The sequence below is a fragment of the Papaver somniferum genome, unplaced genomic scaffold, assembly GCF_003573695.1.
Source record: "Papaver somniferum cultivar HN1 unplaced genomic scaffold, ASM357369v1 unplaced-scaffold_117, whole genome shotgun sequence".
Lineage (NCBI taxonomy): Eukaryota > Viridiplantae > Streptophyta > Magnoliopsida > Ranunculales > Papaveraceae > Papaver > Papaver somniferum.
In genome coordinates this window covers 1,575,124-1,587,377 of record NW_020620714.1, presented here as the reverse complement: position 1 = coordinate 1,587,377, position 12,254 = coordinate 1,575,124, and positions in this window count along the sequence as shown.

Below are 12,254 nucleotides of genomic sequence, written 5' to 3'. Positions count from 1 at the left end.
AATGTTTACATAATAAAAATTAATTAGAATTAAAAGTATTATTTATGATCTTTAATAAAATTTAACAAAATGTCGAAATATAAATAAATAAAAAAATAGATACGATCTACACTTTCATAGGTTTTAAAAATATATATTCATACATAAATTCTGGATACTGATATTTCAGATGCAAATACCTCCATATCTGAATTCGTATCTGATTAATTATATTTTCGGATAAAAAAATCTGGATATCCGAATCCGAAGGCTATTTTTGAATAATATTTGATATTTCAAATGCGAATTCCGGACGGATACTAGAATTTTCGGACATCCATTGACACCCTTATGCGTGACATGGGGCCTTCTTATGATTTTGAAGGTATCGATTGATTGGTTAAGAATAGTCTTAGATCAGATCATCTTTTCCTATCTTTAAAGGGTCCAGATCCTCTGTCTCAGAAAAACGCTTATGCCCCTGTCCCGACCTATAAGAGAGAAACATCCTCGAGTTCACGGTACCGGATTTCCTTTAACACCAATATAAATTAATTATAATCTATGAAATCCTGCTTCCATTATACATCTAATAATCAAACAAAATCATAAGAAAACTCTGTTAACCCAATATAAACTAAAAATTACATGCAAAACTAAATTCTATTAGATTTATCAAATCATCCCCGTCAATGAACTAAAAAATCTAAGGTGGATGGACTAATTGAGAAATTTATAAGCGTTTTATGATTGCCTAAATTGACATTTAGGATTTTTCAAAAATCATAACTTGGATTTTTTGTGATTATGGAAAATAAAGAACTGTTGGGAGATATATGTATTCAAAAAAATAGTTTTGTTCCCACACTAAAGACTCGGGTTCAAGTCTCACCCCATGTATTTGGGTAGGTATATTATATATTTATCAAAGTTCGGGAGAGCGGGACTTTTGGGCCTTGGGGGTCTTGGGAGGTCTGGTGACTTGAAAAATAACTTTTTGCAGATTTAACTTTTGGTTTCAAAAATGTTTTAAGGAAATTATTCTTAATTGATTTGCATTAATTTTTAGCATTATTTTTTGTCCATTTTTGACTGTTACGGAAGCTTAATCTCGGGTAATTAATCAGAATTTAATTTTCATTAAAACCTAATTGATTCTCTTAAGCCTTTAAAAAAGATTGGTTTTCTGAAAAGAATATATTATCTATTCTTGAGCGATTATGAGCAAGTGTTAGAAAGAGAGATAGTTAGTTCGATTCCTCAAGGTGCAGAGAAATCGAGCAAAAAAGTATCAGCTGTTTTATCCCATAGGTTTTCGACAATTTTGACTGCTAGCATAATCAAGAGGCAGAGTTGTGAAATACCTTAAAGATAGCGACCTAGTCAGCGACTCAGCTGTTTGAGATTTATTTTGTGTGAATTTTTATTATTGTTTCCAACAGGAACTTCTTGAATGAAAGGAAAGGGTTTAATGGAAATTCTGGGTTTTAATTGAATTAGTCAGTTCCAAAACTGATATTGAGTATGAGTTGAGAACTTGAGACAGTTACGACACAATTTTTTCTTGTTTATTGGTTAAACGGGGAGATTAAATTGATTTATAATTTTTCATGGTTTTCGTATTGAGGAGATGATTGTAATTGTTGGAAAATAATTAATTGAAAATTGAATTTTAAAATTTTTAAGAAAAATAATAATTTATTGCTTTCTTTTGTGAATGAAACTTTTTTGTCTTATATCGGGGAGTTCCTTTTTTTAAGTTGTATTATTCCATTATATAAACAAATTCTCTATTTTTGTAAAATCCATAGGAAAGGGGTTTCTCTATTTTTTAGAGAGACCTCACAGGGAAAATAATTTATATTGTTTTCTTAAGCGTTCGCGATTTTTCTTAAGGGTCTTTCTCGGAGTTTCCAAGCTCAAGATTCAGCATCTACTACATATGCTAGTAGTAGATTATTAGGGTATTTTATCCTAGAGATATCCGTCCTGTGAGGGCTGTAACATCACTTTTAGGTGTAGCCAGGCACTAATGTCTTAAGGACAGCGTGTTGAACACATGACTCACCTTGTTTTTCTAAAGTTTTACCGTGTTGTTGTTGCAATGATCCGGGGGCTCGCTCGTTTCGTCAAATCAATCACTTCCATTGCAAAGGAGCTAAGTATCAATAACTTTTGTGTATTTGATTTTTCCTTGTTTTTGATTATTGCACTCAACAATCTTAAGACATTATAATTTGTAGTAATCATGGATGTTAATTATGGAGTGAAAAATGAAAAACGAATTTTTGGTCAGCTGTAGAGTTTCGAGATTATCTCTTAACCTATAAGGAATTTCGATGGACCCTTTTGGCACGATGTAGTAGACATCCTGATAGTTACCCACATAAAATTTCAGAATTTTTGGAGTTGTAAAATTATTTGTTTGATATATTACAAAACAGAGAAACGTTCCTGAAAAATTCTGACGAGCAGAAATTTGTTGTTGACTAAATTATCTTTTATGATGTAACCATGAGTTTTTTTTGAAATGATGATTCAAATGAAGTTTGTATATCTAGATGTTATCTTCAAAACTCATATTTTTACTTTTCAATTCGGAATTGTGATTTGTGAATAAAGCTGTCATCTGTAAAGGGACATGGCTAACAGGCACATGTGATGAACACAAGTCTTCCAAAGATGACAAAGGTGAGAACATCAAATGCAACTCTAATCGTAGTCTTAAAAAGAAATGTATGTTTTATAAATATGAATCTAGCATTACTTTAACTAAGGTGATTGTTATGTTTGTAAAATTTCTGGCAATACAGCAATAAATTGTAGACAACGTAAAAACCTTAATAAGTAGAAAGTTAATGCTAATTTAGTTGAACAAACTAGAAAGAGTTCAATGGGATGATGTCAGAAGTTATTTTAATAACCAATGTGAAAGACTGGTGGGTGGATTCTGGATCCACCAAGCATCCTTGTTTGTTGAAACAGAGACCTGTTCACCTTCTATCAGAGGATAGAGGATGTCGAGAAACTCTATATGAGTAACTCAACAAGGGAAAAAGACGCATTACCTTTGAGTTCTGCATTTTTGGAGCGAAGACCCTCATATATAAAGGATTCAGCTAGAAGGTTTCCCTTCAAAGTGGACAGCTCGCCCTGAAGCTTAGAAACCTGTTGAGATAGCTCCTTAATAGTAGCGTTGGATTCAGAAAAAACCTTGACTTGGAGTTGACGGCGGCGTGATTCCTAAAGAAAGTAATAAAGAATGTAAAAGCGCGACCGGAAGACACTAGAAGGAAGAATAAACGTAAAAATATGCACCAAACGATCAAGGGCGAGGTTAACGCCTGGGTTAAGTAAAATCTCGCGCCCGGTTGACTCGTCGCGGGAAGATTCATGCAAGTAAAAATCTCGCGCCCGGTTGACTCGTCGAATTATCTCACCTTCATCAACCTAAAAATAACAAGTAACATTAGAACATTTGCATGTTAAATCCTTATTTCTGCCTTGAAATAAATTAACCGTCCTTCATCAACTTGCAACGAACTAAGAATATTGTGTTAAAAATACAGAAAAAAAAAGAATCATTTCCATTTTACTCATTTATTTTTCTTGGAAACAATCGAAAAATAAAAATAAATACATACAGTTGATATATATCCAAATAATGAATCACCAAAACTGTTCACTTCAATCACAGGCCTAATTTTAATTTTTGTGAAGAAAAAGGTCTTTTAAAGCTTATAATCGACCTAGCTAGGACATGTAGACTCGCAAGCTTTCCTTTGCATCCTTGCAAATGGGACAACAATCTAACTTGAATCCCATTCCTTTTCAAAGCTACACTGAAACTGAAACCTCAATCTTTTCATAAACCTTCTTGATTTTTTTGGGCGGTTTGCTTTTTCTACTATATCTATTATTTATTTATTTTTATCTTTTTGATCCTGATGGTTTTTTTTCAACATAACAACACGATTAAGCATCGTCATCTAAACCTTCAACTACTAACCCATAACCATCACCAAATCCTTCTTTATTATCATGATTTATCTCTAACTTCTCAACTCCTGATTTGGTGTTGCAGATATCGAATATGAAAAACGTGCAGAGTGGTGTTATATTTTTATCCGGAAATGGTTGCAAATATCGATAAAGATTCAGCATAATGGTTTGAATACAACAAAAAACGGTGTCAAAGGCCACCAATCTTTTGGGATCGACTAAAAATTAATTATGTTATGGAAAAATAAAATAATTTACTTGGCATTTTTATCAGAAATTATTATTTAATCAATTACAACTTGTTGATGGTGGATTTTTTACGAAGGATGAAATCATAAAATCACAATTTTGTGTATTTCAGACTAAGCTTCAGACGAATATATGAAATTCATATTTTCACCATGATCTCTGACTGAGTGTGTAGCCTCTTAAGAACATGCATGGATATGCAGTAATTAAAGCCTCTTAGCTGAGGTTTCAATATTCCGCATATTTCATCATTTATACTAAGTATTTCAAATACTCACTTTTGTATAGAATCGTCCATCAAAAAAGGGATATATTAGGACATTTGGTGAAACTCTAGTACTACTGATAGAACATAATTGGTGGAAATATACCCTTTTTAATGGCCGAAATAGACCTTGTCTTATTGGTCGAAATAGACCTTTTCTAATGCAGAAGCTATGGTGAGGACATTTGGCGAAACTCTATTGGTGGAAATAATAAAATTTTGATTTACATTAAATATATGTAACTGTCCATTAGTAACACAGTCTGCCTAACGGTGGGTAGACAATATTTCTGTCAAAGTTTACACCTAGCTAATTTGTTACTCCATAAAGACTAATAATATAAGCTGATTAGCCGGGTGCGCACCCTTTGATCTTTTATGTCCAACCCTATTCCAACTACAAGCGGAACGGTTTCAAATTTTGGAGATTATTACCACGGGGAAAAATCAAAAGTTGCTAAATATCTCTTAAAAATGCAACAATTCCCCGTTAAATTGGCATTTGCAGTTGGTTTAGCAAATAATAACGATATCTAATGAAGTCGATAGAGAAAACCAATTTCAATTGGCTTATGTGATTCTTTTCAAGAAAATAAAGAGATCATAATTGTTAATCTTTGTAGAAGAAACCCTACTTTTTGTTGATGGAGATTTCTTCGAAGGAATAAAAATCACTAACCAATATTGGCTAAAAGTTGAATGCCAATTTATTTTTATTTTTTTTATCTCATTAAGGAGAATTGGTGGGGAAAAACCAACATCAATTGCTTCGTACAATTAATGAAATTGTGTCGACAAATTAAAAAAATGTTGTCGATTTAACATAGCATAGTTAGCTGACGGATGGTTTCTTGCGCAAAAATAAATAAATAAATAGAAACCATTAATCATATGATCTTCCGTCTAATCAACAAAGATACCAATTAAATTGGTCGGAGGTTTTTCAACCATGCACATGATTAATTACCGTAAAGGTATTTCAATCGCGGCAACACCAATTTTGGTGATTATAGTTTCTTTTAGAAGGATAAAACTATAAACCATCTATTGATGGATTTTATTTTTCTTTCTCTAAAAAAGAAATTAGAGAAGAAAGGAGATCAATTGTATTTGAGAAAGATTGATCACCCTATATAATAATACAGCTTAATATGTAAAATAATTATAAAAAAAAAAACTCAAACAAAATATTAATAATCAAAAGGAACAATATTGTTGAGGTTTGTTAATGCATAGTGCTTGACCGTCGTCAGTGGTACTTTATTTGCTCATATATCCTTGATGAGAACTACAGCGGATCTTTGTAACCACATAGCCCAAACTCCATCCAAGGGTAGTCTCACGGGACCTTTCGCACATCCTCCATCAAAGATTATACACATGTAAAAACAAACAAAAATTAGGTATTGATTAACAATAGGCAGTTACAGAATAAACAATCAATAAAAAAAAATTAAAAGATGGTACGGATCTTCCCGTGTTGCCTTTTTTTTCTTTTTCTTTTTTTCTAACCATCTCCCCATGTTGCTGTTGTAGGTAAAACGTCCCCGAAATCCATCTAAACGTATATTTATCTCTAATTTTTTTTTCAAAGTTACATCAGTTGGTAGAAACTACGTGTTGATGACGTGTTATAAACTAAAATAGAGACATATAAAGTACAGAGAAAATGTATAAGGATTGTCATTAGGTGTGTATATACAATTCTGTAAGGACCTCTATTTATAGTCATATACAATAGAGTGGGTGGTTAATGGCATTAAGTATTAGAGATAATGGCATGCAACCATTACTAGCCATTAACATGTACTAAAGATGGAGGTTACAAGAAGACTAAAAATTTTGAATCCAATTTTTTTTTAAGGATTCTCATTAGATGTGTGTATATTCATAAAATATACACGTGTGTGTGCTGATACATTTATTCGCGCTGAGGGGTTTTTATCCCTCAGCACGAACTTTGACTCTATAAGAGCATTTTTTTGATGTGGGCAATCATGATTTTTTGGTTTGCATAACAACATTTGGTGGATTTAAGTACCCATCATTAGTACTCCTTAAGAGAGCTATACAGTTTGAGTTGACATTGGGTTTTCTATAATAGGCATTTCTAAAAAATATTATTAAAAATATTACTTAATAACAAAAGATTATAAATGTATATGAATACAAAATATATATAGTAGTGATTGACGCGCAAATGATTCCTCATTAAAAACTTGACAAGGAAAACCCAGTGGGACAAAACCTTGACGAAAGAAAAAGAGTACAATGCGATAGTCCATTAAAATACCTCATAGTATGATCCTCCCCCTGATAACTACTTCTGCAAATCATCTCCGAGAAGCTAGCAATTCAAGACACGGGTCCTCAATGCATTTAAAGAAGCATGAAAACTCGAGAACGCTGCTATTAGAAGACTGGAACAAAAGACAATTTAATCAACTAGCAATTTATTTATGAAGAAGCAAACCGTCTTTTGCATTCATGAAATTTGTTCATCGAAATTGGGAAGTCTCATCTCAAAGATTTGCAAGCCAAGATTTAACTGAAGTACTTATCAGGGGGAGGATCATACTAAGAGGTATTTTAATGGACTATCGCATTGAACTCTTTTTCCTTCGTCAAGGTTTTGTCCCACTTGGTTTTCCTTGTCAAGGTTTTAATGGGCATCATTTGCGCGTCAATCACTACTATATATATTTTGTACTCTTTTTCCTTCACCTAGGTTTTTCCCTTTGGGTTTTCCTAGCAAGGTTTTAATGAGGCAATCTCTAGTAGTGTGGTGCCATCCAAGGGGGAGTGTTATGAATAATTATTTGGTGGATTTACACCACACTTACATCACCACCTTTACATCTCCTTCACCACCCTTAGTCTTCTTGTAAATTCAATCTTTAGTACATGTTAATGCTAGTAATGGTTGCATGCCATTATCTCTAATACTTAATGCCATTAACCACCCACTCTATTGTATATGACTATAAATAAAGGTCCTTACACAATTGTGTACACACATCTAATAAGTATTATTTTTTTCTCTTCTGTCTATTTTCTATGAGTTTTTTTAGTTTATAACACGTGATCAGCACGCTCTACACTGAGCTTCGGAACTTCTAAGAAGAAAATCAGCAAAGGAGAATTGGTGTTAAAAGGAAATTTTCTTTCTAATAATTAAAATTAGTAATTGGTTTTTAAATCTCTAAATTTGCTTGCATGGTATAATTTAAATCTTATGCTAAATTTTGGTTTCATTTTGTATGTACTCTACTTGGATGGACTAATACAACTTTGATGCATAAGTAAACAGACACGATAAATGGTATTGTTGGTTTCATTGCTAAACCATATTTTTTATACACCAATTTTGTTAAGGTATTTCTATTATATCTTTTAATTATTTTCTTGGATGGTAACTTCATATTTGATTATTGAATCAATTTAGTTAGCCTTATTTGTCATATTATTGTTTTGTCTTATTGACAATGACAAAACCCATGTCTATGAGATCATAAAATATGTTCTCATTAGAATGATTCTTCTTCTTTTCTGCGATGGATTTCATATCTTCGCCGCACCAAATTTTAGTTTTTGGGTGCAATTGAATTAAATATATAGATTAATTCTAAAGAAAAATGGTTTCTTTTCTTATCTATTTTTTTTATGAAGAGAAAGAAAAAATAAAAATCCATCGAAAGATGGTGCAGAGTTTCTACTCCTTTAATAAAACTGCAATCACCAAAAGTTGGTGTTATCGCAAACCTATCCGGTAAGTAATCACGTGCATGGTTGAAAAACCTACTACCATTTTTTTTGGTGTCTTCGCTCATAGGAGGAAGATCATGTGACATTTTGGTTTCTATTCACCTATAAGAAACCATCCGTCTAACCACAAAGTGGATTTTGACTTTGCGATAACTAAAATGACAATATTTTTTTTTATTTTATCGATACGAGGGATTGATAAATCGTATAAACCAATTGGTGATAATTTTCTCCATCATCCTTATAAGATGGAGAAATAAATTGGCATACTTTATAAAAAAAAAATTTCCAATAAGGATTGATTTTTTTTTCCGACCACATAATGGATTTTTTTCAAAGAACATAACGATGATGATTTCTTTATCTATCCCAAAATGGTATATCGTTATTATGGCAGACAAACAATTTCAAATACCAATAAAATGAGGAATTGCTTATTCTTGAGGGATATTTAGTAACTTTTAATTTTTCCTCCTGGTAATAATCTCCAATATTGAAACCATTCCACTTGTAGATGGAATATGGTAGGACGTAAAAGATCAAAGGGTGCGCACCCGGCTAGTTAACTTATATTATTAGTCTTTGGAAAGACTATATTGATCTTGGTATAATTTTCTTTGATTAAGAATATGTCCATAATTTAAATTTAAATCATTATTTCGTTGGACCTCAAGGTCACAAAATTATTGGAGATTTATTTGAATATTTTATATGCGTTTGTCTATACCAATAAAATCCATGGTTTATTTTGAATTTGTACGTCTGATGGACTACAATTTTCGGACATTTATTTATTTATGACTCTTGAAGTCAGAATCTAATATCCAACCTGGTATTGTTAAAATCCGGAATTATTAAAAGTATATGTCCTCGAATTAATTGGATAATACTTTACGAAATATCTTTCGTGTATGAAATGAAAATATTTCCGCCATATTCAGGGGAGACTATACACTAGTAAGATGGTGTTAATTAACTTTTAAAAAGTTATATCAATTTCTCACCCATTATGAGTAAATTGAAAAGGCTGTCATTAAATAGGAGTGAAAAAATTTCGATAAGCTTGAGCCGTTTGAATGTCAACCCCGATCACATTTACTAAGCATGTAACATTTTAGTACTTGCTAAAGATAATGCTCTTATAGAGTCTATCATATTACAACTCACATTCTCAAAATTAATATCTCCTCGTTAAGCTGGGGAGATTATAATGCCCGTGAGCGCTGGTACCAGTAAATTTTGAAGTTTTCAAAATATGCATACATTAGAGAATTGTGCGGGATCGTTGTAAATTAATGATTGTCGAATATTTATTAACAGTAGCTACTGAATAACAAATAATGGTGGTTGTGAACCCCTTTATAAATAAATATCGACAAATGTGATTGGTAGGCACAAAATTCAAACTATGTTGGATTAAAATCTCTTGACTAGCGCAATATTTGGATCCAAGATTTAACAGCTTAAACGTGCAAGCCTGAATTTTGAAAATTATAGGTTGGTGTAGTCTTCATGCGTTATATGAGAAATATGATCATTGTAAAAACGAATTGAGAATTTTTTTTATATATTCTCAAACTTTAGGATTGGTTGAATAACACTTTGTTCACCTTATATGATGCATTTGGCGTGGTAGTTCTTAAGGACTCATATTGCATTCACACAAAAAAAAAGGTGAGGGAACGTATTTGAATTCGGGCAGCCACCTGACTTGATTATGTCACAATCCTTTATGTGTTTTTAGGATTTGGAACAAAACCAAAATCCGGAAAATTAGTTGATGATATAAACTTTATAGGTCTCGTAAAGAGCCTTTAAAAACACAAAAATCCATGTTATGGCAGCATAAATTTTGTTTTTTCTTTGTTAGATCTGAAGTTTAACATTATGCTTGCACAAAAATTGTCCATGATAGAGACCCGAGCAATGATTTTGATGCTTTTCTTTTATAATACTCATACCACTGAGTTAGAATCCATAAATCGTCAAAAGTTTAACTCTTTTTCCTTCGTTTCAGGTTTTATCCCATGTGGTTTTTCCTGACAAGGTTTTAATGAGGCAACATCTTGTGGACGTTAAATTAATGTTTTTTTAAGTGTTGATATTGTGCTCTTTTTCCGTTGTCCATATATTTTTTCCCACTAGGTTTTTAATGGCAAGAATTTTAGTGAGGCAATTTAATTCAACATGGTGGTCATCCAAAGGAGAGTTGTATCAATTTTGGTTGTTTAGTGAATGCCCACATTTTATTAAACCAAATAAATTTAATCATCTCCTAAGAATTTGGATTTTCTTCTCACAAATACGATTTTTGTTCACGTATGATAAGGTATTCATATCTTGGCACTTTGTTGAAGAAACTACATCAACTATTTACACAAATCATCTCCAAGAAATTAGCAATCCATGAAGCAAGTCGTGAATGCGTATAGTTAAGGTCAGTAATACATCACATTCAAGAATCATGTGGACTTCGTTCAATTAAAGACTTACCAACAGTATTATACGAAGACAACACTGCTTGCATTGCACAACTAAAGGAAGGTTTCATTAAAGGTGATAGAACGAAGCCTATTTCTCCGAAATTTTTCTCCACACATGATCTACAGAAGAATGGTGAGATTGATATTAAACAAGTACGTTCAAGTAACAATCTAGCAGACCTCTTCACCAAAGCATTACCAACTTCAACATTCAAGAAATTGGTTCACAAGATTGGAATGCGTCGTCTTAAATATTTGTAAGCCAAGATTTTCCGAAGTATCCATCAGGGGGAGCGCCTTTCAATAGGTATTTTATTAGACTTATCGCGTTGTACTCTTTTTCCTTCGTCAAGGTTTTAACGAGGCAACATATGCTTGTCCACATCACTTTTTGTACTCTTTTTTCTTCGCATAGGTTTTTCCCACCAGGTTTTTCTAACAAGGTTTTAATGAGGCAATCTCTTAGTAGTGTGGTGTCATCCAAGGGGGAGTGTTATGGAATAAGTAGTGATTTTTGTAAACATTACTTATTGATGTGTGTTGCTCATAAATAGAGGTCCTTAGTATATAACGTGTTATATACTAAAACCAACATATACATTAATTTATATTTTACCAAAAATAAACAAACCAATTATAACTATGTCCTCATCTATCGGTTAGATGTGACTGGAGTTTTAAGAATATTATGAATTTTAATAATATTCTTATTTTGTATACACACATCTGAAGTTTAACATTATGCTTGCACAAAACTTGTCCATGATAGAGACTCGAGTAATGATTTTGATGCTTTTTTTTTTTTATAATACTCATACCATTGAGTTAGAATCCATAAATCATCAAAAGTTGAACTCTTTTTCCTTCGTTTCATGTTTTATCCCATGTGGTTTTTCCTGACAAGGTTTTAATGAGGCAACATCTTGTGGACGTTAAATTATTTTTTTTTAATTGTTGATATTGTGCTCTTTTTCCCTTGTCCATATATTTTTTCCCACTAGGTTTTTAATGGCAAGATTTTTAGTGAGGCAATTTAATTCAACATGGTGGTCATCCAAAGGAGAGTTGTATCATTGTTGGTTATTTGGTGGATTCCCACCATTAACAAGGTCAATCTCTTAGATCAAATCAACATAACATTACTAGCCAACCTTGTTTTCCTTGCTTGAATACAAGGAAAACAAAATTTATTCCCTAACCTTGCCCGTAAAACCCAATGGGAAAAAAATTGGACAAAGTAAAAAGAGCAAAAATATCAACATTTTTGAAAGAAAAATAAACGTCAACGGGATGTTGCCTCGTTAAAACCTTGTCAGGAAAACCACATGGGATAAAACCTGAAAACGAAGGGAAAAAAGTACAAATTTTGACGTAAATATGGATGGTTACTCAACTATATGAGTTTTACAAAAGAAAAGCATCAAAATAATAACTCTAGTCTATTTCAAAGACGAGTTTAAGCTAGCATAATTCTAACTGCATATTTAAGAAAATAAAAATGAAATACAACT